Source organism: Camellia sinensis, chromosome 5 (assembly GCF_055761805.1).
Source record: "Camellia sinensis isolate YWXY chromosome 5, ASM5576180v1, whole genome shotgun sequence".
Taxonomy (NCBI): Eukaryota; Viridiplantae; Streptophyta; class Magnoliopsida; order Ericales; family Theaceae; genus Camellia; species Camellia sinensis.
Genome location: NC_138965.1, coordinates 167,445,047 through 167,468,556, shown reverse-complemented (window position 1 = coordinate 167,468,556; position 23,510 = coordinate 167,445,047). Strand labels below are relative to the sequence as shown.

Here is a 23,510-nt window from a genome sequence, read left to right as displayed (position 1 = left end):
AAACACTAAACTAGAAAATAACGAGTTCAGAGTTTTTCTTTTAGAAAATATTATAAATTTCTAATTTTCTACCAAATGAATAACCAAATATCCCATACGAATGTGATTCCACAAAATTATAAATCTCAATCACTTATTTAATATAAAATTTAATATTCCTAACATTCCCTTTTCTTTTTTCCCCCACATGTGCCGCGCGGGGCAGGAAATTAATACCAATTCGCACCCGGCCCATTATAGTAAAACCCTAGACATCTGTGAAACCCTAGTTCATCTCCCACCCGCCTCTCTCTCTCTCTCTCTCTCTCTCTCTCTCTCTCTATAAATACAATCGAAAGGCTTCACCTTTCGATGGCGTTCTATTAGGGTTTCTGCTGCAGATGAGCTCAATCGCCTGTCACGGTTTGCTCTCTCTCTCTCTCTCGATCCAATGCTTGCATAGAGTAATAAGCTCAGCTAATTTATTAGCAAACGCTTCTTAAGTCTCTGTATGTTTCGAATTGAGAGATTATTACAAAGAAATAGGTTTTGTTCCATCTTTGATTTTGTTTATTTAATTTTGTAATTTTTCATATATATATATATATATATTTGGGACAGTGATGACTACATGTGATTGGTCTCGTTCGTCGTAATGGCAATTATATTGCCTTGCCGACCATCCTGATATATCACCACCCATAAACTGAGTCCTCTCCAAAATTATGGATTTTTTTTTAGTTGTTTTTTGCTTTTATAATTTTCTTCTTGTAAAATGGCCAATGATTAAACAATTTTTAATAGACAAGCATATATCTGAATTATATTGTGTTGAATAACTAATCTTCTCTATGAGGCCAATTTCTTGTTTTATTTTATTTATTTATTAATTTTTTTGGCAGCTTTGTATGATTTTGAGTTTTGACAATGCCAATGATGAACAAAAGTACTGTGTAATTTATGATAAATCATGATTACAACTATACTACTGCCTTCCTTCTGAGGCTTTCTTTTGTTTTTTATATTTTAGACTTGGATTTGTATGTTTTTGAGTGTTTTGTGTATGTGAAAATTAGCAGAACAGGGTCAGATGATGATTTAATGCATAGTTCAAATGATAATATATGATTAAACATTTGAAAGTCTTTCGCTCCTATCTGATGACTCTGTTTTGGTCCTCTGTGAGTCTTTTTTTTTCTACTGAGGGGTACTGAGGGGTGTTTTGGAAAGATGATTAAAAGTTATTTTTTGAAATTTTTTTTTTTTGACTTTTTTGTGAGAGATCTCACTTCTTAAAATAGGCCTGAGTTTTTTGGTTTATAAAAACTATTATCGGTTTATATTTTGATTTTGCACTGGAACTAATAATGCTTTTATGTGAGTTGTTCAGCCATGATGGTGAAACTGCTTGGTTGCTTGATGTGGTGACCTTGAAGAGGATCTCATATGTTGAGATTTAATATATTGAAATTTATAGAAAGTGAATAAAAATACCAGCTTGGGACTACAAATTGGGCTTTTTGGGAGCTCATTTTCGGACTAATTTTGATAATCCAAATCATTTATAGAATATTTGCAGGCACAATATAATTTAATTATGAATCAATTTGTGAACTGATCCAAACTAATTTGTTGATGTAAATGTTTGAGACCCCTCACAACATCATTGCCCTTAATTGAAGCTAGCCTCATTTTATTGGCATTTGAGGCGTTTCAACCTTTGATAACACTGGACTGATCTATTGTATAATAAGAGCATCGCAAATGTGAGATGGATCATGAAGCTGAGAAGGTCCTCCTGGCCACAAAGAAAGGAAAGGAACTTAGTTTTTCCAAATTGAGAAATTTGATAGAAGTGAGCTTGAGGGGAAGAAGGAAGTGATTAACACCAGAAAGAGATGGGAGGGATGGTGACAACTTGAGAGAGGAACAGAAACAGTGGGATTGTCGAGGTAGAACTTGAAGAAACACGAGTCTTGTGCCAATGTAAACAATAATATTCAAACTAGTGATTGAATGGTCTCACATGGAGTTTACACAATTGATGGATATGTACAATTAGGCAAGTTTGGCTAATCTAAAAAAGTGTTCTTATTTTATCTTTTTATCATTTTTAGGTCACATCAATCAACATCTCCTCTTTACTTTTTCTACACATAATATAAAAAAAGTCAAAAAGTGCACTTATTTAGTCTTCTCAAACTTATCCTTAGGCCAAGTTTGGCATATTTAAAAAAAGACAAAAAGTCAAAAAGTCACTATTCTATTTAAGTCACATCATCTTATTTAAATCACACCATCTCTCTAAAACATCACTTTAAATTCAACTCAAACAAATTATATTTCATAAAAAGTCAAAAAGTATATTTATTTAGATCATTCCAAACAACTCCTTAGTTTTACAATAGATCATATATGCTATTAGTTGATATATGGAAACTACTGACTTCTTTTATCGACTAACTTTTATGGTGATGTATAATCTCCTCAACTATTTCTAAATAAAAAAAATTATTATTTGGTACTGATTAAAGTATTTTTTTGTTCAATTTAATTAAAATAGAACAATCGAATAAGAAGTAACTTTTTAAAGAACTCCCTCTAGAATGGTGCTACAATCATTTTTCTCTATGGGTACTTGCTCATTTTTTTTACTTTTATTGGTTCATTATTTTTATTTATTTTTTATTTTTTTTGATCGGAAGAAATATATGTCAATTAAGAGAGCCAAACGGCACTTACAAGAGTCCAAACAACTCAAATCTTACACCAAACAAAGTGAAAATAAATCAAGAAGCACTCACGAAGAAGAAATATGAAAATATTCAGACGTACATATCGTACTCGTGTTCATACTGCGAAACAGAGCCGATCATGAAAGTTCGGCAATATAGCATGTCCGAAATATTTCATAGATCCCAACCACAATGAGGGTAAGCCAAACAAAACGCACATATGGACTCTAAGAAAACCAGACAAACCCAAAAAAATCCAACACAAACCAAAGGAAATAAAACGAAAGAAAAAACGAACACACCCACACCCAATCAAATTCGGCAGTGGCTTCGGCGGATCCGGCGTTGGAGAAGAACGGCGATGAAGAGGCAGTGGAGAAGAGGCGGTGAAGACGGTTGGAGAGGCGGAGAAGAGGCGATGAAGGCTGTGAGAGAGGCAAATCTGACGTGAATGGAGAAGACGACGAGGAAGAAGCGGTGGAGAAGAGGCGGTCAAGCTATGGAGGAGACGACGAGGAAGCGGCGGTGAAGGCAATGGAGTCGGCGTGGATCCGAGAAAGCCACTCCCGGAATGAATGGATGTGGGAGAAACACCTCACAAAGGAGGGAGAGAATGGAAAGCCCAAGCTTCCAAGTTATGGGAATGCACAATAAGGAAAGGGAAGAGCAAAAGAGGGGTAGGGGGAGGGGAGAGGAGGCCGGAGGCCGCCGGAAACCCCTCTCCCAGCGCCGGCAGCCTCACACTCGGAAATCCTAGGAGGAGAAAAGTTTAGAGAGAGAAACTCTCAAACTAGGGGTAACTTGGGCCTATTATTTTATATTGTTTCAAAATACATTTTCCTTTTGTTGTCCTAAAATGGGTCATTAAACATTCTTTGTAACAAAATTACATAATTTTCAGCAATGCATTGTTTTTTTAACATTTAATTTAATTTTCATAAACAAATAAATAATTCAAAAAGCAGCAATTGCATAAATCAATCCTTAGATGGAACTACTAGTAAAAGACTGTCCAAAAACATTTTAATAACCAAATGATAGCAATGAAATCCAAAGGTAACTGTTGAAGAGGTAAAAAAGATAAATGACCCTAAGTTGCATGCGCAATTAGAATTTGGGATAAACTTTCAAACATATAGTTTAAAAAAAATATTGTAAAAATCAATTCAAAAGATTTTTAAGAAGTATTCATGTCGAAATAAAGTTAAAATTAAGGATGTAAAAAACCTAATGGAATCAAATTAAACCGAACCAATCAGTCAAAAGTGATTAAAATTTCACTTTTCAGTTTGTTTTACGTAAGGTACAAAGTGACTAAAAATTCACTTTTCAGTTTGTTTAACACAAGGTAAAATCCTTTTCGATTTTGAAAATTTTAACATCAATACTAATCAAGCCAATCAAATATTGTATTAAATACTTCATATTCATTTCTTTGAACATTAGATAACAAGTGACCAATATAATATATATTTTTGTGATAAAAACTAAGAATGGAGATATTCATGAAGTATTTATTCTCAATATGAAATTTTATAAGTTTATACAAAACTTTTTAAAACTTCATATGAGCTCCTTTTCTACACCAAACCAACAAATTTGAGCAATAGCTTATGGTTTGGATCGATTTATCAACCATCAAAATTGAAAGATTCAATTCAATACTAATTTTTTTTTCAATATCGACTGAACTAAACCATTTATACTAGTAGTTAAAATAGACTATTGTTTGAACCAAATTGAACAATATGTGTGATTTGCTATCATACCAACCCCCCATTCATATAGAATAATTTTTTAAGGCAGAGTTAAATTGCACCTGTGTTAATGTTGAAAAATTTATAAAGAGGTAGTTGTGAATTGAAATAGACTCCATTTTGAATGAAATGATGTAACCTTTCATGGTGTCTTTTTATTTTAAAGGAAGGGTCAAACCTCCATGTGAATGAAATGGTGCAAACCTTTCATGGTGTCTCTTTATTTTAAAGGAAGGGGTATGTCCCTTCTTCATACATTTTCTATTCAAATTGAATAGGTACCAACAAAACCTATATAAAGGTAGTCCCATTCCAATTTTGATTGATTCCGAAAATTCATTTTCCTTGCCTTCATTTTGCTCTCTTGCGTCCTTTATTCTTCATATTATTTTAGGAAAAATTTCAGAGAGTTATAGAACATAAGGTTTTGGTTCGTCGAATAAATTTGTTTGAAGTGCTACTACAAATTTGTGAAGATCATTGTATCCTGGAAGATAGACGCCACATAACCGTAAGCACCGTAGCGGGGCGAATCTGTCTTAAGGACAGAGTGTCACACACTCGACTTGGTCTTTAAATTATTGATTCGGTTCAACAAAATAAATTATGTAAGTTTTATTTTATTTTGTTTGAATTAATATAAGTTATTTTATTTACACAGAAGATTGTTCCAACAATCTTAAGACAGATTAGAATTATTCTGTTTACAGAATTTTTCGTTTGTTTTCTTTTTTTCATTCTTCGTAAATAATTTCGAAAGAAAATTATTTTCTGTGGATTTACAAAATAATATTCTGGTTGGAAAAACAAATAGTGATTATATGCTATTTGACAGATAATAGTTGTACGGGGAGCAAATATTCTGGCAGGCCCGTACTCCTTTCTTCCGAGCTCCGTCTCTGTCCGATTACCTGCGAACACAACGGCGGTAAGCTACCCGGCGGTGTGTGGCCGGAAAACCCCTCCGACGATCAAGTTAGAACACACACACAGGGGATAGATAGAGAGAAGGGAGAGTGTTGAGTGTTTAGTGTATGTCTCACCAAATGTTCATCTGTTTCAGCATGGGGGGCCGCAGATTCGCTTATATACCTTTTGCGCCCCAAATCTACTCTCATTCGTCTCTCGACACATAGTGTTGCTATCCCATCTGTCGGCACAAATCTTGCTGGGCACCACCTAACCCAACTGCCTTCCCATTCTTCTGGGAGCTCGGCAGCCGGTCAGTACCATCTCGGCCATCGTCTGCCATGCTGCGCTTCTTGCCGAAGTACTCCAACAGCTAAGCTCAGATAGGGACCGGACTCGGCGGCATCTCGGCAAAGCCGAGCTCGGGACAACTCACGCTTGTCTGCGGTCAACCTATCTGCCGAGCAAACAGGTACCCCGGCGTCATAACCACGGATCCTCGCAGCTTGTTTAATCCACGCGCTGCCTTAACCGAGCAGCTTCCTTCACGGCCGGGCCATACAACTTGGCCCAGCGCCTGTCCGGCACAACCCTGTCCGGTCCAAATCTGTTCGGCATAACTCCATATCATTAATCTCCCTCTCAATTACCCCTTAATTCCGTCCGCAAGAGCGTGACTAGGATTACATATTCTGACCGGGATAACATTTCCTCGGTCCTCAAGATACGAAACGACGATCGGGCTAGTTGACTCCTATCTGCGAAATTTGTTCGCTCCTACTCCTCGGTTGACGTTCTCTTCTTCAAAACTTGCCCGGTTGTCTCCTCGACTCTTCAACCTGTCCTTTCAGTTTTGACGTCATCATAAATGGGGACACGTGGCAGGCTTCCATTGGACCTTGAGCAGCCAACCCAGTCGTCTGCCAGAATTTGAATTCTTGGCGGTTTCTCCGTCTATACATACAAGCCCCCTCTTCCTCATTTCGCTCCTACTGCCTCTCTGCAATCCGACGCTTCAGAGCTCAAGCACCTTTCTCCAAGCCTCGTCTGCCATTCTTCGTGCTCGAAGGATTAGTCCCTGCCCTTCATTGGTAAGTCCTTCAACTCCTCTTTTGTTGCTATTTTCTTAAATATTTCACACATTAGGGCACTAAAACATAGTTCTTAGGACGTAGGCCATAGAAATCGTCCCAAACCTCCCACTGTTCATGGTGTTCTTCATTTTCGTTGATGAACTTCGAAGAACTAGGGCGGACCGGGCTCCAGGTCTTCGTTTGATCCAAAAAACCATCTCGACCGAGCAAATAACCTATTAGATATAACCATAGCAAGAACCAGGATAACAAAGGTCTTGGCCGCTCAACCGGGCTAAAATCTGGTCTGCTTGGGCGGCCGAGCTCCTTGTCAGCCTCTACAACCGAGGTAGTTTGGCACTCTAGACGACCGAGCTAAAGTCAAGCTCGCTTTGCGCGACCGCGCTCCCTCTTACACTTGCCCTCCTTTTCCTGCAGAGTCCAAGGGGACCACTGTCCAATCCTAAGGCTCCCAAAGACCAAGCAGCCACAAATCACCTGACAGTGCCAAACCAAAGCCGAGCTAATTTAGCCGGTCGTAAATGGGGAAATTCCGCTTCCTCGTAGATACTCCGGCTACCCTAGCTGCGTTCAGGAAGGAGTACGGCATCCCAGCCGATGTCCACCTAGAGCTCGTAGAAGAAGAGACCACGCCTTGGGGCAGAACAGAACAATGCCCCTTCACCGTGCTGTCGATCGTCGAAGGAGGCCTCCGCTTCCCCCTCAACCCATTTATCACCGAGTTCCTCCGCCGCACCGGGCTGGCACCCACACAAGTGTCCACCAACACTTACCGAATTATCAACGGCGTCCATGAACTGAACAATCGGCTAGGCACCAACTTAGGTCTAGCCGAGATATTAAGGCAATACACAATGGGTCACACCGGTGACGACCTAGCCTATTACTTGAAAATCAGACCGGGCAAAGAGAAAATTGTAACCGGCACCTCGGATAAAGACTTGCACGACACGATGTTTTCTGGGTGTCGGGCAATTACAAAACAGCCGAGGTACCGGGCTGGTTTATAAGCAAGAACTTCGGTTCCTCATGTAAGCCGCTCAAACTTGCTCGGTCAGCCAGCCTTCTTTATTCTGTAATTAACCAGTTTTCTTGTTTCTTTTACAGCAATCCAAGCCTTGCAAGCCAACTACCAATTTCCCAACATAGAGGCAATTCGGACCGTGCTCCGCCATCGCCACCGAGATTGCAACGAGCTGCTCGGCTACACTCCAACCTACAGATACTCCGCTCCCCACCGGAGTAAAGTTACAGACTTCCTCCGTGCTCCATCACCTCCTCCAGATCCAACTTTGCTAGACGTTCCACTAATCCGGTTGACAGAAGAGCAAGAGATGGCCAAACGAAGCCGAATCAAAAACCTGCTCATCGCAACGTTTGCCGAGATACCGAGCGTCGTCACCCGCTCTCCAGCCGCCGGTCAGTCAAGGGGCGCCGTGGTCGCCCTTGCTTCTCAAGCTGCCGGGGAGTCAAGTCAAGCCAAGCAACACGCCGGGCTGGCAAAAGAGCTCGCGCGGACTCGTCTGCCGAGCTGATTACCGAATTATCCACTGAGCAACCTACCGTCACAGCTGACCCAACGCCGGCATGGAGACCGCAGCTCAAGCACCGGGGAAAGGAGATCCTGGCAACGGCTTCCATCAAGGGAGACAAAGAACCTTCTCCTGCCGAGCGACGTGGTTGGCAGCGACCACGTTCCTGACACCCGGCTGGTGAAATCAGCCGTGAAGTCTATGACCAGGGTAAAAGTCTCAACCTTCTACTCTAATTTTCTTAGTGTTTGCACGGTTTCTTCTTCTCTGATCAGGTTTCCTTTTTGCAGGCCATCCAAAAATAACACTTAGTCATGGAGCGCATCCACCGACTTCGGCAAAAGGCAGCCGACACTGACAGCCAAGTCCAAAGCCTCCAAGCCGAGCTTGGCCGGGCAAAAGCATCTCTCCAAATCGCCAATGCTGACAACAACAGGTTGCACGGTCAGCTTGACGAGGCCGAGAAAAAGCGCGATGAGCTCCAGGCCGAGCTGGATGCTCTGAAAAAGTCAAGGAAGAAGGACTGCCGAGATGCAAACAACGCCGGCTTCCTAGAAGCCGAGGGAAGCTACAAGAAGCAGGTCTTCGCTACCTAAGACATCTACTTCAAAGCGGGTTGGAAGTCTGCCTGCGAGTATCTCGGTCAGGGACCTGATACTGACGTCTTTGCCACCCCGCCGCTTGCTTCCCTGCCGGCCTACCTCGTGCCATATGCCAATGACGTCTTCAGTGCATTGCAGTCTGAGGCCGAGGAAGGGCTTGAAGAGGAAGAGGCCAGGGAAGATACTGACGGAGAGGAGCAACCAGAACAGGAGCAGCCCGGCCGAACTAAGCCCGGTGTTGAAGACCGATCTCCAGTAGTGAACTTGGAGACAACTCCAGATGATGAACTCACCAATCTCTTCCCCTTAGCTTAGTTTTTTTCTTTTTTCTATTGCCCCTTTTTTTTTTTGCTTTGCACATGTAACCGGGCTCTCTGCCCCTACTTTTGTATTAACTTTCAATCAATGAAAAGCTTTAATTGCATCAAGTGTTTGCACGGTTTTCTCGAACTCTATCTTCAGCAAAACATCTCGATTTAAATCACGAAGTTGCACAAATCACCAACTAGCTTGACCGGAGTTAACATCTTGGTAAATTTAGTAAAATTGAGGAACTTCTTCAATCGGAATAAACATCTCAGTCGGAATAACAAAGTTGAACAAATCACTAATTCTTTCAACCGGACTAAACCATCATGGTTGAGCGTGCCTGAACTGAACCAAACATCTTGTATGACTGGAATACACCATCTCGGTTTTAATTCTGATAGAATTGAACAAACCATCAACTCCTTCAACTGGAGTAGGGCATCTCGGTTGGAATCTTTGAGTTGAACAAATCATCAACTCCTTCAACCGGCGTAACTCATCTCGGTTGGAATCTCTGAGTTGAACAAACCACCAACTCCTTCAACCGGAATAACTCATCTCGGTTGGAATCCATGAGTCGAACAAACCATCAACTCCTTCAACCGGAGTGACTCATCTCGGTTGGAATCCCTGGGTCGAACAAACCATCAACTCCTTCAACCGGAGTAACTCATCTCGGTTGGAATCTCAAGTTGAACAAAACATCAACTCCTTCAACCGGAGTAACTCATCTCGGTTGGAATCCCTGGGTCGAACAAACCATCAACTCCTTCAACTGGAGTAACTCATCTCGGTTGGAATCTCAAGTTGAACAAAACATCAACTCTTTCAACTGGAGTAAATCATCTCGGTTGAGCATCTCAAGTATTCAAAGCAATCAATCAAAATGCTAAGGCAAAGAAGACACCTCTATATATTGACAAAAAGAATTACATTCTGGAGTGTAAGGCAAAAAATTCCTTTGCACAAAAAGAAAACAAAAGCTAGTAATAGTACAGTTTGAGGTTGGCCGCATTCCATGGCCGGGGTATTCCTCTACCATCGAGATCCTCCAAGTGGTATGCCCCCTTGCCCGCCAGACCGGTTATCTTGTAGGGTCCTTCCCAATTTGCCCCTAGTTTGCCTTCACCTGGCACCAGGGTGTTGCCCATAACTTTCCTCAAAACCCAATCACCTACTTTGAACGGTCTGGGGTGCACCGTTTTATTGTACTTCCTTGAGAGCTCTTGTTGGTAGGCAGCGATGTGGATGAGAGCCTTTTCCCGGCGCTCTTCCACCAAATCCATTTCCAGAGCAATGGCTTCGGCGTTTAGCTCGGGTTCAAAACTTTCACTTCTGAGAGTGGGCATACCTACTTCCAAAGGTATGGCCGCCTCCATGCCATAAGCCAAAGCGAATGGAGTTTTCCCGGTAGAACGCCGAGGGGTAGTTCGGTATGCCCAAAGGACACTGGGAAGTTCCTCGGCCCACTTTCCCTTGGCCTTCTCAAGTCTCTTCTTCAGTCCATCAAGAATAGTCTTATTTGACGCCTCGGCTTGACCGTTGGACTGTGGGTAAGCCGGAGTGGAGTTATAGAATTCAATCTTCAAATCTTCACAAAACCCTCTGAATAGGTGACCGTCAAACTGGGTGCCGTTGTCAGAGATCAAAATTTTAGGGACACCGAACCGTGTTACCACATTCTGCCAGACAAACCGCTTCACGTCTTTCTCCTTGATTGTTGCCAAAGGCTCGGCTTCAACCCACTTGGTGAAGTAGTCTGTTGCCGCGATGAAGAACTTGCGGTTGCCTGGTGCTGTTGGAAGCGGCCCCACTATGTCTAATCCCCACATCGCAAAAGGCCAAGGGCTGGTTAGGGGAAGAAGTTCTCTGGCCGGCTGATGAATCTGGTGCGCAAACTTCTGGCACTTCTCGCACTTGCGAACATATTTCTAGGCGTCGGCTTGCATGCACGGCCACCAATAGCCTTGCGAAATAGCGCGGTAGGCCAAGGACCTGCCCCCTATGTGATTGCCACAGATGCCTTCGTGAATTTCGTACAAGAAGGCCTCCACGCTACTCGGGTGCACGCACTTCAGATAAGGACCGGTGAAGGACTTTTTATACAACGCTCCAGATAGAGAGAGGCAAAACCGCTCTGATTTGACCCGGACTTTGTGCGCTTCTTTCTTCTCGTCTGGCAGAATCCGATCTCTGAGAAACAGGGCTATAGGGTCCATCCAGGAAGGACCTAGCGTGGCGCAGAATACATCCGTCTGTCCGGCTTCCTCTATGCTCGGCCGTAGAAGAAATTCAATTAACAGGGGGTTAGGAGATGCGCAATCAACCATTGAGGCGAGGCCGGCCAGCCCATCAGCTCGGTTGTTCTCTTCTCGGCCAATCTGTTGAACTCTGATTGCCTGAAATTGCTTGATGTGTTCCCTGACCAAAGCTTGGTACTTTTCCATTCTGTCATCCTTTGCTTCATAAATCCCAGCGACTTGGTTAACCACAAGCTGGGAATCACTGTACACCATTAGCTCGGAAGCTTGCATCTGAAGCGCGCTTTTGAGACCGGCCAAAAGCGCCTCGTACTCAGTTTCGTTGTTGGATGCTGGAAAGCCAAGGGTGATAGAGTGTTCAATTGTCAACCCGTCCGGTGATATCAAAACTATACGTAGCCCGGCGCCGTGATGGTTCGAGGCTCTATCAACAAAAAGTTTCCACATCTCCCCCACAAAGAGCTTCCAGCGTTCTGAGGGGTCCTGAGAGGCTTGAAGGTTAATGGGGTCACGACTGCTCAGCGGTGCGGTTTCAAGTTCTGTGTTGATCGGTTCCAATTCAGTCACCCTTGATGATTCGGCACCTGACTCAGCAAGTTGATCTGCAATGCTCAAGTCTGTAGGCGAATCACTAGGTTGCGGTATTATACCGGCCGCAAGTTCTGAGCTGTGTGGTTCCATTTCTTCCCCCCTGGTGATGCGGGACCGGACAGAGCTGGTTGGTCGGTGATATTCAACTCCGTCATCGCATTACCGGGTGGTAAAACCGTACAAATTGAGGGTGCTGCAGTGGTGCGCGCAAACTCCGCGTCACTTCCTCCACCAACTGGTTGTATCTCGGATGGTCTTGCGTGCACCTCATCATCTGCCGCGGTAATATCGACCGGGCATACCGGATGAGTTCCAAGTGAGAATTCGGTGACGAAGTCAGCCAAAGTCTGGGCTTTGATGGCAGTGCGTGGCTGGAACTTCACATCAAACTGTCCCAACTCGACTGCCCACATAAGAATCCGACCGGAGAAGCCTGCCCGCTCGAATAAAGCTTTGAGGGGGAATTCGGTCAAGACGATGACGGTATGTGCATGGAAATAGTGCGCCAACTTTCTTGAAGCCATCATTAATGCCAAAGCAAGCTTCTCCAACGGAAAGTATCTCGACTCTGCCGGTAGCAAAGTTTTGCTGACATAGAAGATGGGGAGGTGCTTGATTCCTTCAGCCCGGACAAGCACCGCACTGACTGCATGCTGTGATACGGCCAAATAAAGATAAAGCTCTTCTCCAGGCTCCGGTGTGACCAACAGTGGTGCTGAAGATAGATACTCCTTGAGCTCGGCCAAGGCTCGGTCACACTCTTCATCCCAGGAGAACTTTGATTTTTAGGACTGAAAGAAAGGGCGGCAGCGATCTGATGACCGGCTTATAAATCGATTAAGCGCGGCGGCCATTCCGGCCAGATGCTGCACGTCTTTTGCCGAGCTAGGCTGTTTTAACTTTTGCACGGCTTGGATTTGTGTAGGGTCTGCTTCGATACCTCGGTTCGTGACTAGGAATCCCAGAAATTTTCCGGATCCCACGCCGAAGGCACACTTAGACGCATTCAGGCGTAGCTTGTGCTTTTTGAGAATGGCGAACATCTCGGCCAAGTCGGACAAATGATCTGCCTGATGCCGGCTTTTAACCACCATATCATCAATGTAGGCATCCATTGTCCAGCCCAGCAAAGGAGCAAACATCTTGGTCACCATTCTCTAAAAAGTTGCCCCGGCGTTCTTCAAACCAAAAGGCATGACTCGGTAGCAAAAGAGTCCCCTTGGTGTAGTAAACGAGGTGATTTCTCGATCGGGGCCATGCATGGAAATCTGATGATAACTGCGGTAGGCATCCAAGAAACTTAGCCTGTTATGTCCGGCCGTCAAATCCACAAGCTGGTCAATTCTAGGCAAAGGAAAGCTATCTTTCGGACAAGCTCGGTTGACGGTCTTGTAATCAACGCAAACCCGCCACTTCCCATTCTTCTTCGGTACCACCACTGTATTTGAGATCCACTGAGGATAGTGTACTTCTTGAATTGCTCGTGCCTCCAGTAAATTCTTAACTTCTTCCGCAACTACCTCAGCGTAATGCAGCACCGATCTCCTTGTTCGCTGAATGACTGGCTTGGCTCCGGGGAAGACATTGAGATGATGGCAAATAAAACTTGGATCGAGGCCGGGCATGTCGTAAGGTGACCATGCAAAAACTTCGATGTTGGCCATCAAAAACTCAACCATCTCGGTCCGTTCTGTGGCTGTAAGGCTTGAGCCGAGCAAGAAGAATTTGTCCGGCTGCTCTGTATCAATTCGCACCTCCACCAATTCCTCGACAACTTTGTCCTCGGCCTTGGTGCCCACATCCTCCAAGACACCCTGGTCCTCCGGTCCCTCAATCATTTGAACAAATCCTTTGGCAGCCCGGCTCCCGTTGACTGCCACGAAGCACTGTTTTTACATGACCTGATCGCCCCAAATCTCCTCGATTGCACCCATAGCCGAGGGGAACCTCATTACTTGGTGAAAAGTCGATGCCACGGCTTGCATGGCGTGAAGCCACCCCCTTCCAAGGATCAAATTGTAAGTAGATAGCACCTGTAACACCCAGAACTCCACTTGTTTGACCACGGATCTCGCTTTGACCGGCAGGATAATCTTTCCCAAAGGCCACTCCGGTTGTGAGTTGAAACCAACCAATGGCGAAGTCGCCGGGGCCAAATCCATATCTCGGAGCTTGAACTGTTTGAAAGGGTCGTAGTACATGATCTCGATCGAGCTTCCCTGATCGATCAAGATCCGTTTGACTTCAAAATCTTTGACGCGGAGTGTAACTACTAAGGCGTCATTGTGCGGTGTCTGAATGCGCTCCAGATCCCTTGAGGAGAAACTGATCACATCTGTCGCTTCCGTCTTCCCTCTCTTGAGCGCAGGCTGAACTGACAAAACTTCCCTCATGTGCTCTGCCTTCTTGATCATACCACGGAGCTCGCAAACGCGCGCCGGTTCTACTATGCCGTGGATGACATTCACAACCCCTCGAGGAGGTGCGTCTCGGTCATCCGGTCCTCGCGGATCAACCGGCACCTGATTCGCCTTAACGCCCCCATCAATGTAAAGATCCAGGTGCCCGGCTGCGACTAGCTCTTCCAAGTGTTGCCTCAAAGGCAAACAGTCCTCTGTTCGGTGGCCACGCTCCCGGTGAAATGTACAACGGTATCTCGGATTGAAGCCCTTCTGACCATCGCCCAACTTAGTAGGAAACTGGACATACTCCTCGTCACGGATTTCGCTAAGTATGCGATAAATTGGAATCTTAAAGACCGTGGTGATGCTGGTCTTTGCCTTCAATCTCCTGTTTGCATCGGCTGCGTCATCCCGTGGGTAGTAATCCCGGTCATTCTGACGTCCTCTACCCCAGTTTTTCCGATTCAATCCACGGTTCGATTCCTCAGCGCGGTCAGTAGATCGGCCGGACTCCTGTCCGACTGTATGCACTTTTCCAGCCTTCTTGTCTGTCGCTGTCGGAACTGACTTCGCGGTAGACGCCGACGCGTCATCCTCAACTCGAATATGCTCATTGATGCGTTGCATGAGTTAGCCCATGGATGTCGGCTGGTGCATGGTAAGTGAGTCCCGCAGTCTGTGTCCGACCGGGAGACCACGCTTGTATTGCGTGATTGCAAGGTTGACCAGGCAATCCAAGATCTCGTTAAAGGTTTCCCAATACCTTGAGTTGTATGCCTTCAATGTGTCGCTCGGTTCCATCTTGACACTAAGTAAATGATTGACTTCCTTTAGTGTTTTTGTGTTAGTTTTGAAGCGCGTCACAAAGGCTTCGGCCAACTGATGCCACTGTTGTATGCTCCCTTCCGGCAACCTCTCGAACCACTTCAAGCCCAGCTTGCCTAAACTTGACGGGAAGATCAGGCACATAAGTCCGTCATTTCGCCTATGTCCGGCCATAACCTGTCGGAAGTGGCTCACATGCATGTAAAGATCGGTTTTTCCATCGTAGAGTGTGAACTTAGGCTGGTGGAAGCCTGCCGGAAGCGGTGTTGTTTCTATTTCCAGGGAAAAAGGGGTGGCACTTAACCTGGCCAAATCTAAATCCACTAAGAGTGGCACTGCCTGGCGGGGTGGAGGCATTTCGACCTCCTTGCTGGCGTGAACCCCGTAGGATAGCCGCTGGAATGCCGATATCCTCTGAGCTTCACGTCGGCGAGCCCGCTCCTTTAAGACCGCCCTCAAATCCTCTGAATGAGCGGAGTAAGAGTACTTCGACGTCATCACCGGACGTGAGGGCCGGTAAGTGCTATCTTGCGCGCTAGACTTCTCTACATGCACATTGGAATCACCAACCTGGTAACTTCTGGTAATAGAGATGGATAGAGTACGTCGCTGACTCTGACCGCCTGAATGGCGGGATGGGGTGCGCTCACTGTGGTCACCCACTCCAGCTACACTCTTCCCTTTGACATGCCGCTTGAGCTCCTCCATCTCCGTCGCCATTCGCCGGATGACAGCGTCATGGTCCCTCAACTTGTGTTCTAGACGTCGGGCATATGATTCTCTCCGCCGCCGATGACCGTCCGAACTTCGTGAATGACCATAACTTCTTCCGCGCTTATCCCGCGCGTCTCTTGACTGTCCTCCGGTGGGTGTCTCCAAGTCTACCATTGGATGGATGGCGGGAGGTCCTTCTCTCTTTCGAGTGAACTCTGGGGTGGCTCCGTCTATGGCAGACAACGGAAACTCATCGTTGTTAGCCATGGACGGCGATCAGACGAGCCTGGAAGACAAGGTTTTGTCTGTCAAGCTTCCCACAGACGGCGCCAATTATACAGGGAGCAAATATTCCGGCAGGCCCGTACTCCTTTCTTCCGAGCTCCGTCTCTGTTCGATTACCTGCGAACACAACGGCGGTAAGCTACCCGGCGGTGTGTGGCTGGAAAACCCCTCCGACGATCAAGTTAGAACACACACACAAGGGATAGATAGAGAGAAGGGAGAGTGTTGAGTGTTTAGTGTATGTCTCACCAAATGTTCATCTGTCTCAGCATGGGGGGGGCGCAGATTCGCTTATATACCTTCTGCGCCCCAAATCTACTCTTATTCGTCTCTTGACACGTGGTGCTGCTATCCCATCTGTCAGCACAAATCTTGCTGGGCACCACCTAACCCAACTGCCCTCCCATTCTCCTGGGAGCTCGGCAGCCGGTCAGTACCATCTCGGCCATCGTCTGCCATGCTGAGCTTTTTGCCCAAGTACTCCAACAGCTAAGCTCAGATGGGGACCGGACTCGGCCGCATCTCGGCAAAGCCGAGCTCGGGACAACTCATGCTTGTTTGCGGTCAACCTATCTGCCGAGCAAACAGGTACCCCGGCGTCATAACCACGGATCCTCGCAGCTTGTTCAATCCACGCGCTGCCTTAACCGAGCAGCTTCCTTCACGGCCGTGCCATACAACTTGGCCCAGGGCCTGTCCGGCACAACTCTGTCCGATCCAAATCTGTCCGGCATAACTCCATATCATTAATCTCCCTCTCAATAGTAATATACTGTCTCTTTTCTTTGACAACAACTAGTAGTACGATACTGGTGTCATTAACAATTCAGAATATATTTTTGTGGAATTTTTTAGAAATTAATTTTGGGTTTTAGAAATTATTTTCTGAGTTTTCATTACTTAAAATTCTGTTTTAGTATTTTAATTATTGAAGTGCTATAGAAATTAATTTTCTGTGTGGAATTAATTTGGTTGAATAAAATTTTATTTTATTTCCAAATTAATTGAAAAATAAAAGTTATTTTCTTATTTCTTTTATTTTACATAATTTAATTTCTTGTGTGGAATTAATTTGGTTAAATAAAATTTTATTTTATTTTCAAATTAATTGAAAAATAAAAGTTATAGTTTTTATTTCTTTTATTTTACAGAATTTATTTTTCTGTGTGAAATTAATTTGTTTAAACAAAATTTTATTTTATTTTCAAATTAATTGGAAAATAAAAGTTACATTCTTATTTCTTTTATTTTTACAGAATTTAATTCTGTGAATTTGGTTTAATTTTCTGTGTAGTGAAAATTTTAATTATAAATTTGTTTTATAAATTAGAATTGATGGCTACTGAAACAAATGCCAAACAAGTACTACTGTGGTGGCTGCAATTGCACCAACCCCCTCTTCTGTGATGACAGTACCAATAAATCATGGAGAGAAGTCAGAGAAGTTCTCAGGAACTGACTTTAAAAGATGGCAACAGAAAATGTTGTTCTATCTTACAACTCTGAACCTGACTCATTTTCTCCGTGAAGATGCTCCTATCCTGAAAGAGGATGAAACCGACCGGCAAGTGGTTGCTGCGGTTGATGCTTGGAAACATGTCGATTTCCTTTGCCGGAACTACGTCTTGAACGGACTTGACAACACATTATACAACATCTACAGTCCAATCAAGACAGCAAAGGAACTTTGGGAATCGTTGGAGAAAAAGTACAAAACGGAAGATGCCGGCTCAAAGAAATTTGTGGTTGGCAGATTCTTGGATTTTGTAATGGTTGATTCAAAAACTGTGATCAGCCAAGCTCAAGATTTTCAACTCATTCTGCATGACATTCACGCAGAAGACATGTCTCTTAGTGAATCCTTTCAAATTGCAGCCTTAATTGAAAAATTACCAAAAGGCTGGAAGGAGTTCAAGAACTACCTCAAACACAAACGCAAAGAAATTTCTATGGACAAATTAATTGTGCGTTTGAGAATTGAGGAGGACAACCGCAATTCTGAAAAGCGGGCTGGTAAGCATCCTATGGAGTTTAAGGCAAATGTGGTGGAACATGCTTCAAAAACCAAGAAACGAAAGTCTTCTGGAGAAAGTTCATCACAAGGCTCTAAAGGGGGGGATAATAAAAAGTACAAGTTTAATGGCAAATGTTACATCTATGACAAAGAGAGACATCGGGCCAAAGATTGCCGTAGCAAAGGCAAAAGCAAAAGAAGAACAAGCAAGAAGCCTGCTCAAGCCCACATGGCTGAAGTGGACAATATTTCCAATGGTATAGATGATATCAATCTTTCTGCAGTTATTTTCGAGGCAAATCTTGTCGGAAATCCTAAAGAATGGTGGATGGACACTGGTGCTACTCGCCATATTTGTGCCGACAAAAAGATGTTCACATCTTATTCTATAGTGGACAATGGTGAACAACTCTTTATGGGCAACTCCTCAACTTCCAAAGTTGAAGGACAAGGAAAGATTGTACTCAATATGACATCTGGAAAGGAACTCACTCTCAACAATGTGCTGCATGTACCGGACATTCGCAAGAATTTAGTTTCCACATCTTTGTTGAGTAAGAATGGGTTTAGGCTAGTTTTTAAAAGTGACAAGTTTGTACTTACCAAAAACGGGATGTATGTAGGAAAAAGTTACATGTCTGATGGCCTTTTCAAGTTAAATGTAATGACCGTTGTACCCTCAGTTATTAATAATACTACATCTTCTTCTTACTTGCTTGAGTCTTCAAATTTATGGCATGGTAGACTAGGACATGTTAATTATGGATCTTTGCGTAGATTAATTAATATGGAATGTTTACCTAAATTTAACATTGATTCAAATAATAAATGTGAAGTTTGCGTTGAGGCAAAATTATCTAAAACTCCTTTTCATTCAATTGAAAGAAGTACGGAACCACTTGAATTAATTCATAGTGACATTTGTGATTTTAAATCAATTCAAACTAGAGGTGGGAAAAAGTATTTTATCACTTTTATAGATGACTATACTAGATATAGTTATGTTTATTTAATTCAAACCAAGGATGAAGCTTTGGAAACTTTCATTCAATATAAGAATGAAATTGAAAATCAACTTGGTAAGAAAATCAAGAAACTTAGAAGTGATAGAGATGGTGAATATGAATCACCTTTTGGTGAGTTTTGTAAAGAACATGGAATAATTCATCAAACCACCGCTCCTTACTCACCTCAACAAAATGGAATTGCTGAAAGGAAAAATAAGACTTTAAAAGAAATGATAAATGCCATGTTAATCAGTTCTGGATTACCTCAGAACTTGTGGGGGGAAACAATACTTTCTGCTAATTATATTTTAAATAAAATACCCCGAAAGAAAGTGAATCAAACACCTTATGAAATGTGGCATGGTAGAGTACCATCCTACAAATACTTAAAAGTGTGGGGGTGTTTAGCTAAAGTGGCTATTCCTAGTCCTAAAAAGACTAAGATAGGTCCTAAGACCATTGATTGCATTTTCATTGGTTATGCCAAGAATAGTAGTGCATATCGGTTTGTGATTCATAAATCAGAACATTCCGAAATGCATGTAAATACTATTATTGAGTCTCGAAATGCATCATTCTTTGAGCATGTATTTCCAAATAAAACTGGACAAGAGACTAGTAATAATAAGAGATCTTTTGATACTATTACTAGTAATGATCAAGAACATGATCAAGAGCAAGAGTTAGACCAAAATGAGGAAGAAGAACCTAGGCGTAGTAAACGTGCTAGAACCTCAAAATCTTTTGGTCCAGATTTTCTAACATTTTTGTTAGAAAATGAGCCTTTAACTTTTAAAGAGGCTATGTCCAGTCCTGAAGCTCTTTTATGGAAAGAAGCTGTCAACAGTGAAGTTGAATCCATCTTGCAAAATCACACTTGGAAATTGGTGGATTTGCCTCCAGGTTGTAAACATCTTGGGTACAAGTGAATTTTCAAAAGGAAATTGAAAGCGAATTGTGACACCCCTGTTCTGTATTATGCTAATTGGTCCTTAATGTGTATACGATTATGTGTTTGTTATGGTTTTGTATGCCATTATGTGAAAATATGTGGTTTTGAATTTCTATCTGTTCACCGTAGGAATATCTGTTCGATTTTACCGCTTCAGAAATTAAATTGGAGGCCTTATCGGCCACAGAACCCGAAATTGATTACGCCATTGTGATTGGCATAATTTTTAGAGCCTACGGTGAAATTTAATTGAAAATTTGATTCGGGTTAGATTAAACCGATTAAATTGATGAATTAGAACCCAACTACTTTATTATTATAATCTCGGCCTTAGTGGATCTTGTTGTCAAGCTTTAAACACTCAATCTCTCCCTCTCTAGCCTTATTTTGACTGATATTAAACACAAAGAAGAGAAGAGAGGGCCGGTTGTAGAGAGAGAAAGGGAGAGACTTGTGTAATTTGGGCTCAAGACTTGGGAATTTGAAGATCTAGCTCAAGTTTTGGCTAGAGCTTGAGTGTTGAAGCTCTTAGGTAAGTGAATTCATGGACTCTTGTTTGTAATTTGTAAGTTCAAAGTTGAAAAAAAATGTTAAAGAACATGGAAGGAGTTGGTTTTGATGAATTTGAAGACTATATATGCATGCATGTATGTATTGTTTTGAAATTGCATATTTGAGCTTGAATTACATGACTCATGTTGCAATTTTGGTTGAAATCCATGTATTTGACCATCTTTTCATCATATGAGATGAGAATGAAGGTTATATGTCACATGCATGTACAATCCATAAAAGTAGAAGCTTTGAATGCATGAAATGGTTACATTGGTAATGAGTTGGTGGAAAATGAGCCATGCATGTAGATAAATTATGAAATTGAGCTTTAATATGTTGTAATTCTATGTTTGTACCATGTTAGTAGATGATTATGTAAAGTTTGGACCGAAATCATGCATTTAGAGCCTTTGAATGTCGAGATGAAGCTCAAGAACACAGTTCTGGGTTTTCCAGAATTTTGATGTCCGCTCGAGCGGGGACCAGACGCTCGAGCGGAAAATGCGTGCTCCCAGTACTTTTTACAGACCTGACGTCCGCTCGAGCGGGGTAATTAACGCTCGAGCGTGGGAGCTATTTTGGCAGGCCTTCCGCTCGAGCGTCCTATTTAACGCTCGAGCGTAATTTTCATGCAACCAGTACTTTTGCAGGCCTTAAGGGTCCGCTCGAGCGGGTGATTCGACGCTCGAGCGGGGACCCTATTTTCTGAAATCCTGTTTTTGCATTTTGTGTTCTGTTTTCCGTTCTCTTTCACTCGCAAGCACTCTTAGATATATGTTAAGCATTGTAAATGAGCTAATGAGTTAATAATAAAGCCTAAGGAGGAATATGTGAATTGAAGAACGGATTGAACTGTTAATGACCCTTTTGTGTTCGTGAAACGTGTAGGGTCAAGCTCCAGGGCAAATCCACAAGCCGATCACTATGAGTAATATCAATATTTGAAAGCTTGTTAATGTCCAATTGTTTATTCCCTTTAAACTTTATGAGTTGTTAATTGGGATTGTGGACAAAAGTCTGACAGGAACGAATGAATGGACCAAAGGTCGTTTTGATGTAAACGAATGGACCAAAGGTCGTTTTGATGTAAATGATTGGACCGAAGGTCGTTTTGATGTAAATGAATGGACCAAAGGTCGTTTTGACATGAATGAGTAGGCCGAAGGCCGTTTTGACATGAACGAGTGGGCCAAAGGCCGTTTTGACATAAATGAATGGGCCGAAGGCCGTTTTGACATAAATGAATGGGCCGAAGGCTATTTTGACAGAAATGAATGGGCCGAAGGCCGTTTCGACATAAGTGAATGGGCCGAAGGCCGTTTTGCCATGAATGGGAACCCGAATGGGCCAAAGGTCAGAATGTTTGGAACTACAGTTACTTGATTTGCATTTCGTATAGTTATATATATTTGTTTGTTAAATAGAAGTATGAATTGGGCCCAAGGCCGTTTGAAGCATGTTGTTCTACATATTGTTATGTAACTGTCATATCTGATATTATTCACTGGGCTATCGCTCACGCTCATTCATGTGTTTGTAGGTGAGCCAAGAGAAGCACAAACCCAGCCCCAGTGAAGTCTGCTAGGAACAACATGAGTTTTGGGAGAGTCAGCCTTGTGCCTCACGCATGAGACCATCCTTGCCCTTTTACTATGTACTTATGTTTTGTCTTGTTGGCAAGGACCTAGTGCATGTCTGTACATAGTCTGTTATAGGTTGACTCGTTTTGGATGATCCTGTCTGTAATGAATTTTGTGAAACTGTACTTTTGATGTGAGTTATTAACGTATCTGAGTATGGTTTGTTTGATGTGCATATAAGCACGGCTCTATGGACAAAGTTTTTTTTAATTTTGCTTCCGTTTGGCCCCCATTAACTCTGTTAAAATACGTTTAGATCTGTTTGAGGCCGTAGGTAATCTCATGATTACTGGCCGGTTACGTCCTTAACCCACGGGGGCGGATTCGGGTCGTGACACGAATGGATCAATAGACAAATACAAGGCAAGACTTGTAGTCAAAGGTTTTAGACAGAAAGAAGGTCTAGATTACTTTGACACATACTCACCGGTTACTAGAATAACATCAATTAGAATGCTAATTGTCATTGCATCTCTATACAATCTAGAAATTCATCAAATGGATGTTAAAATCGTTTTCTTAAATGGTGAGTTAAATGAAGAAATTTATATGGAACAACCAGAAGGGTTTTCTGTTCCAGGAAAAGAAAAGAAATTGTGTAAATTGGTTAAATCATTGTATGGTTTAAAACAAGCGCCAAAGCAAATGGCATGAGAAATTTGACAAGGCAATGCTGTCAAATGGATTTAAAATTAATGAGTGTGACAAATGTGTTTATATTAAAAACACAGATAAAGGTTATGTCATTGTATGTCTTTATATAGATGATATGCTCATCATTAGTAGTAATAATGACATGATTAAAACTACCAAAAAAAATGTTGAATAAACATTTTGACATGAAGGACATGGGCATTGCTGATATAATACTTGGTATGAAAATTACCAAAACATTAGAAGGATATGCTTTGTCACAATCTCATTACATTGAGAAAATACTTGACAAATTTAGTAAAGATGATGATCATCTTGTAAGAACACCTGTAGATATTAATTTGTATCTTTCTAAGAATGTACAGGAAAGTATTTCTCAATTAGAGTATGCCCAAATTATTGGAAGCTTAATGTACTTGATGAACTGCACTCGCCCAGATATAGCTTATGCAGTAAGTAAATTAAGTAGATATACGAGTAATCCGGGAGTAGAACACTGGAAAGCAATTATAAGGGTTCTAAGATATCTCCGATTTACTCATAACATTGGGCTTCATTGTACTAGATATCCAGCAGTACTTGAAGGATACTATGATGCAAATTGGATATCGAATACTAGAGACTCGAAGTCCACCAGTGGGTATGTCTTTACTCTTGGTGGGGCGGCTGTATCTTGGAAATCTTCCAAACAGG

At 42.6% G+C, this 23,510-nt stretch overlaps 1 long non-coding RNA gene and 3 other non-coding genes across 4 annotated transcripts; all 4 read left to right on the top strand.

Annotated features, from left to right (window-relative positions):
• Positions 1–265: 265 nt before the first annotated feature.
• On the top strand, positions 266–2,505 carry LOC145790973 (uncharacterized). The gene is made up of 2 exons (XR_014330472.1): positions 266–2,041; positions 2,377–2,505. It is a non-coding gene; the product is annotated as an uncharacterized LOC145790973 (long non-coding RNA).
• On the top strand, positions 595–693 carry LOC114318361 (small nucleolar RNA Z43). Its single transcript, XR_003648992.1, has one exon. It is a non-coding gene; the product is annotated as a small nucleolar RNA Z43 (small nucleolar RNA).
• LOC114318367 (small nucleolar RNA U83) lies at positions 908–986 on the top strand. The gene has a single exon (XR_003648998.1). It is a non-coding gene; the product is annotated as a small nucleolar RNA U83 (small nucleolar RNA).
• Positions 1,061–1,148, top strand: LOC114318355 (small nucleolar RNA snR60/Z15/Z230/Z193/J17). The gene has a single exon (XR_003648991.1). It is a non-coding gene; the product is annotated as a small nucleolar RNA snR60/Z15/Z230/Z193/J17 (small nucleolar RNA).
• Positions 2,506–23,510: the final 21,005 nt, after the last annotated feature.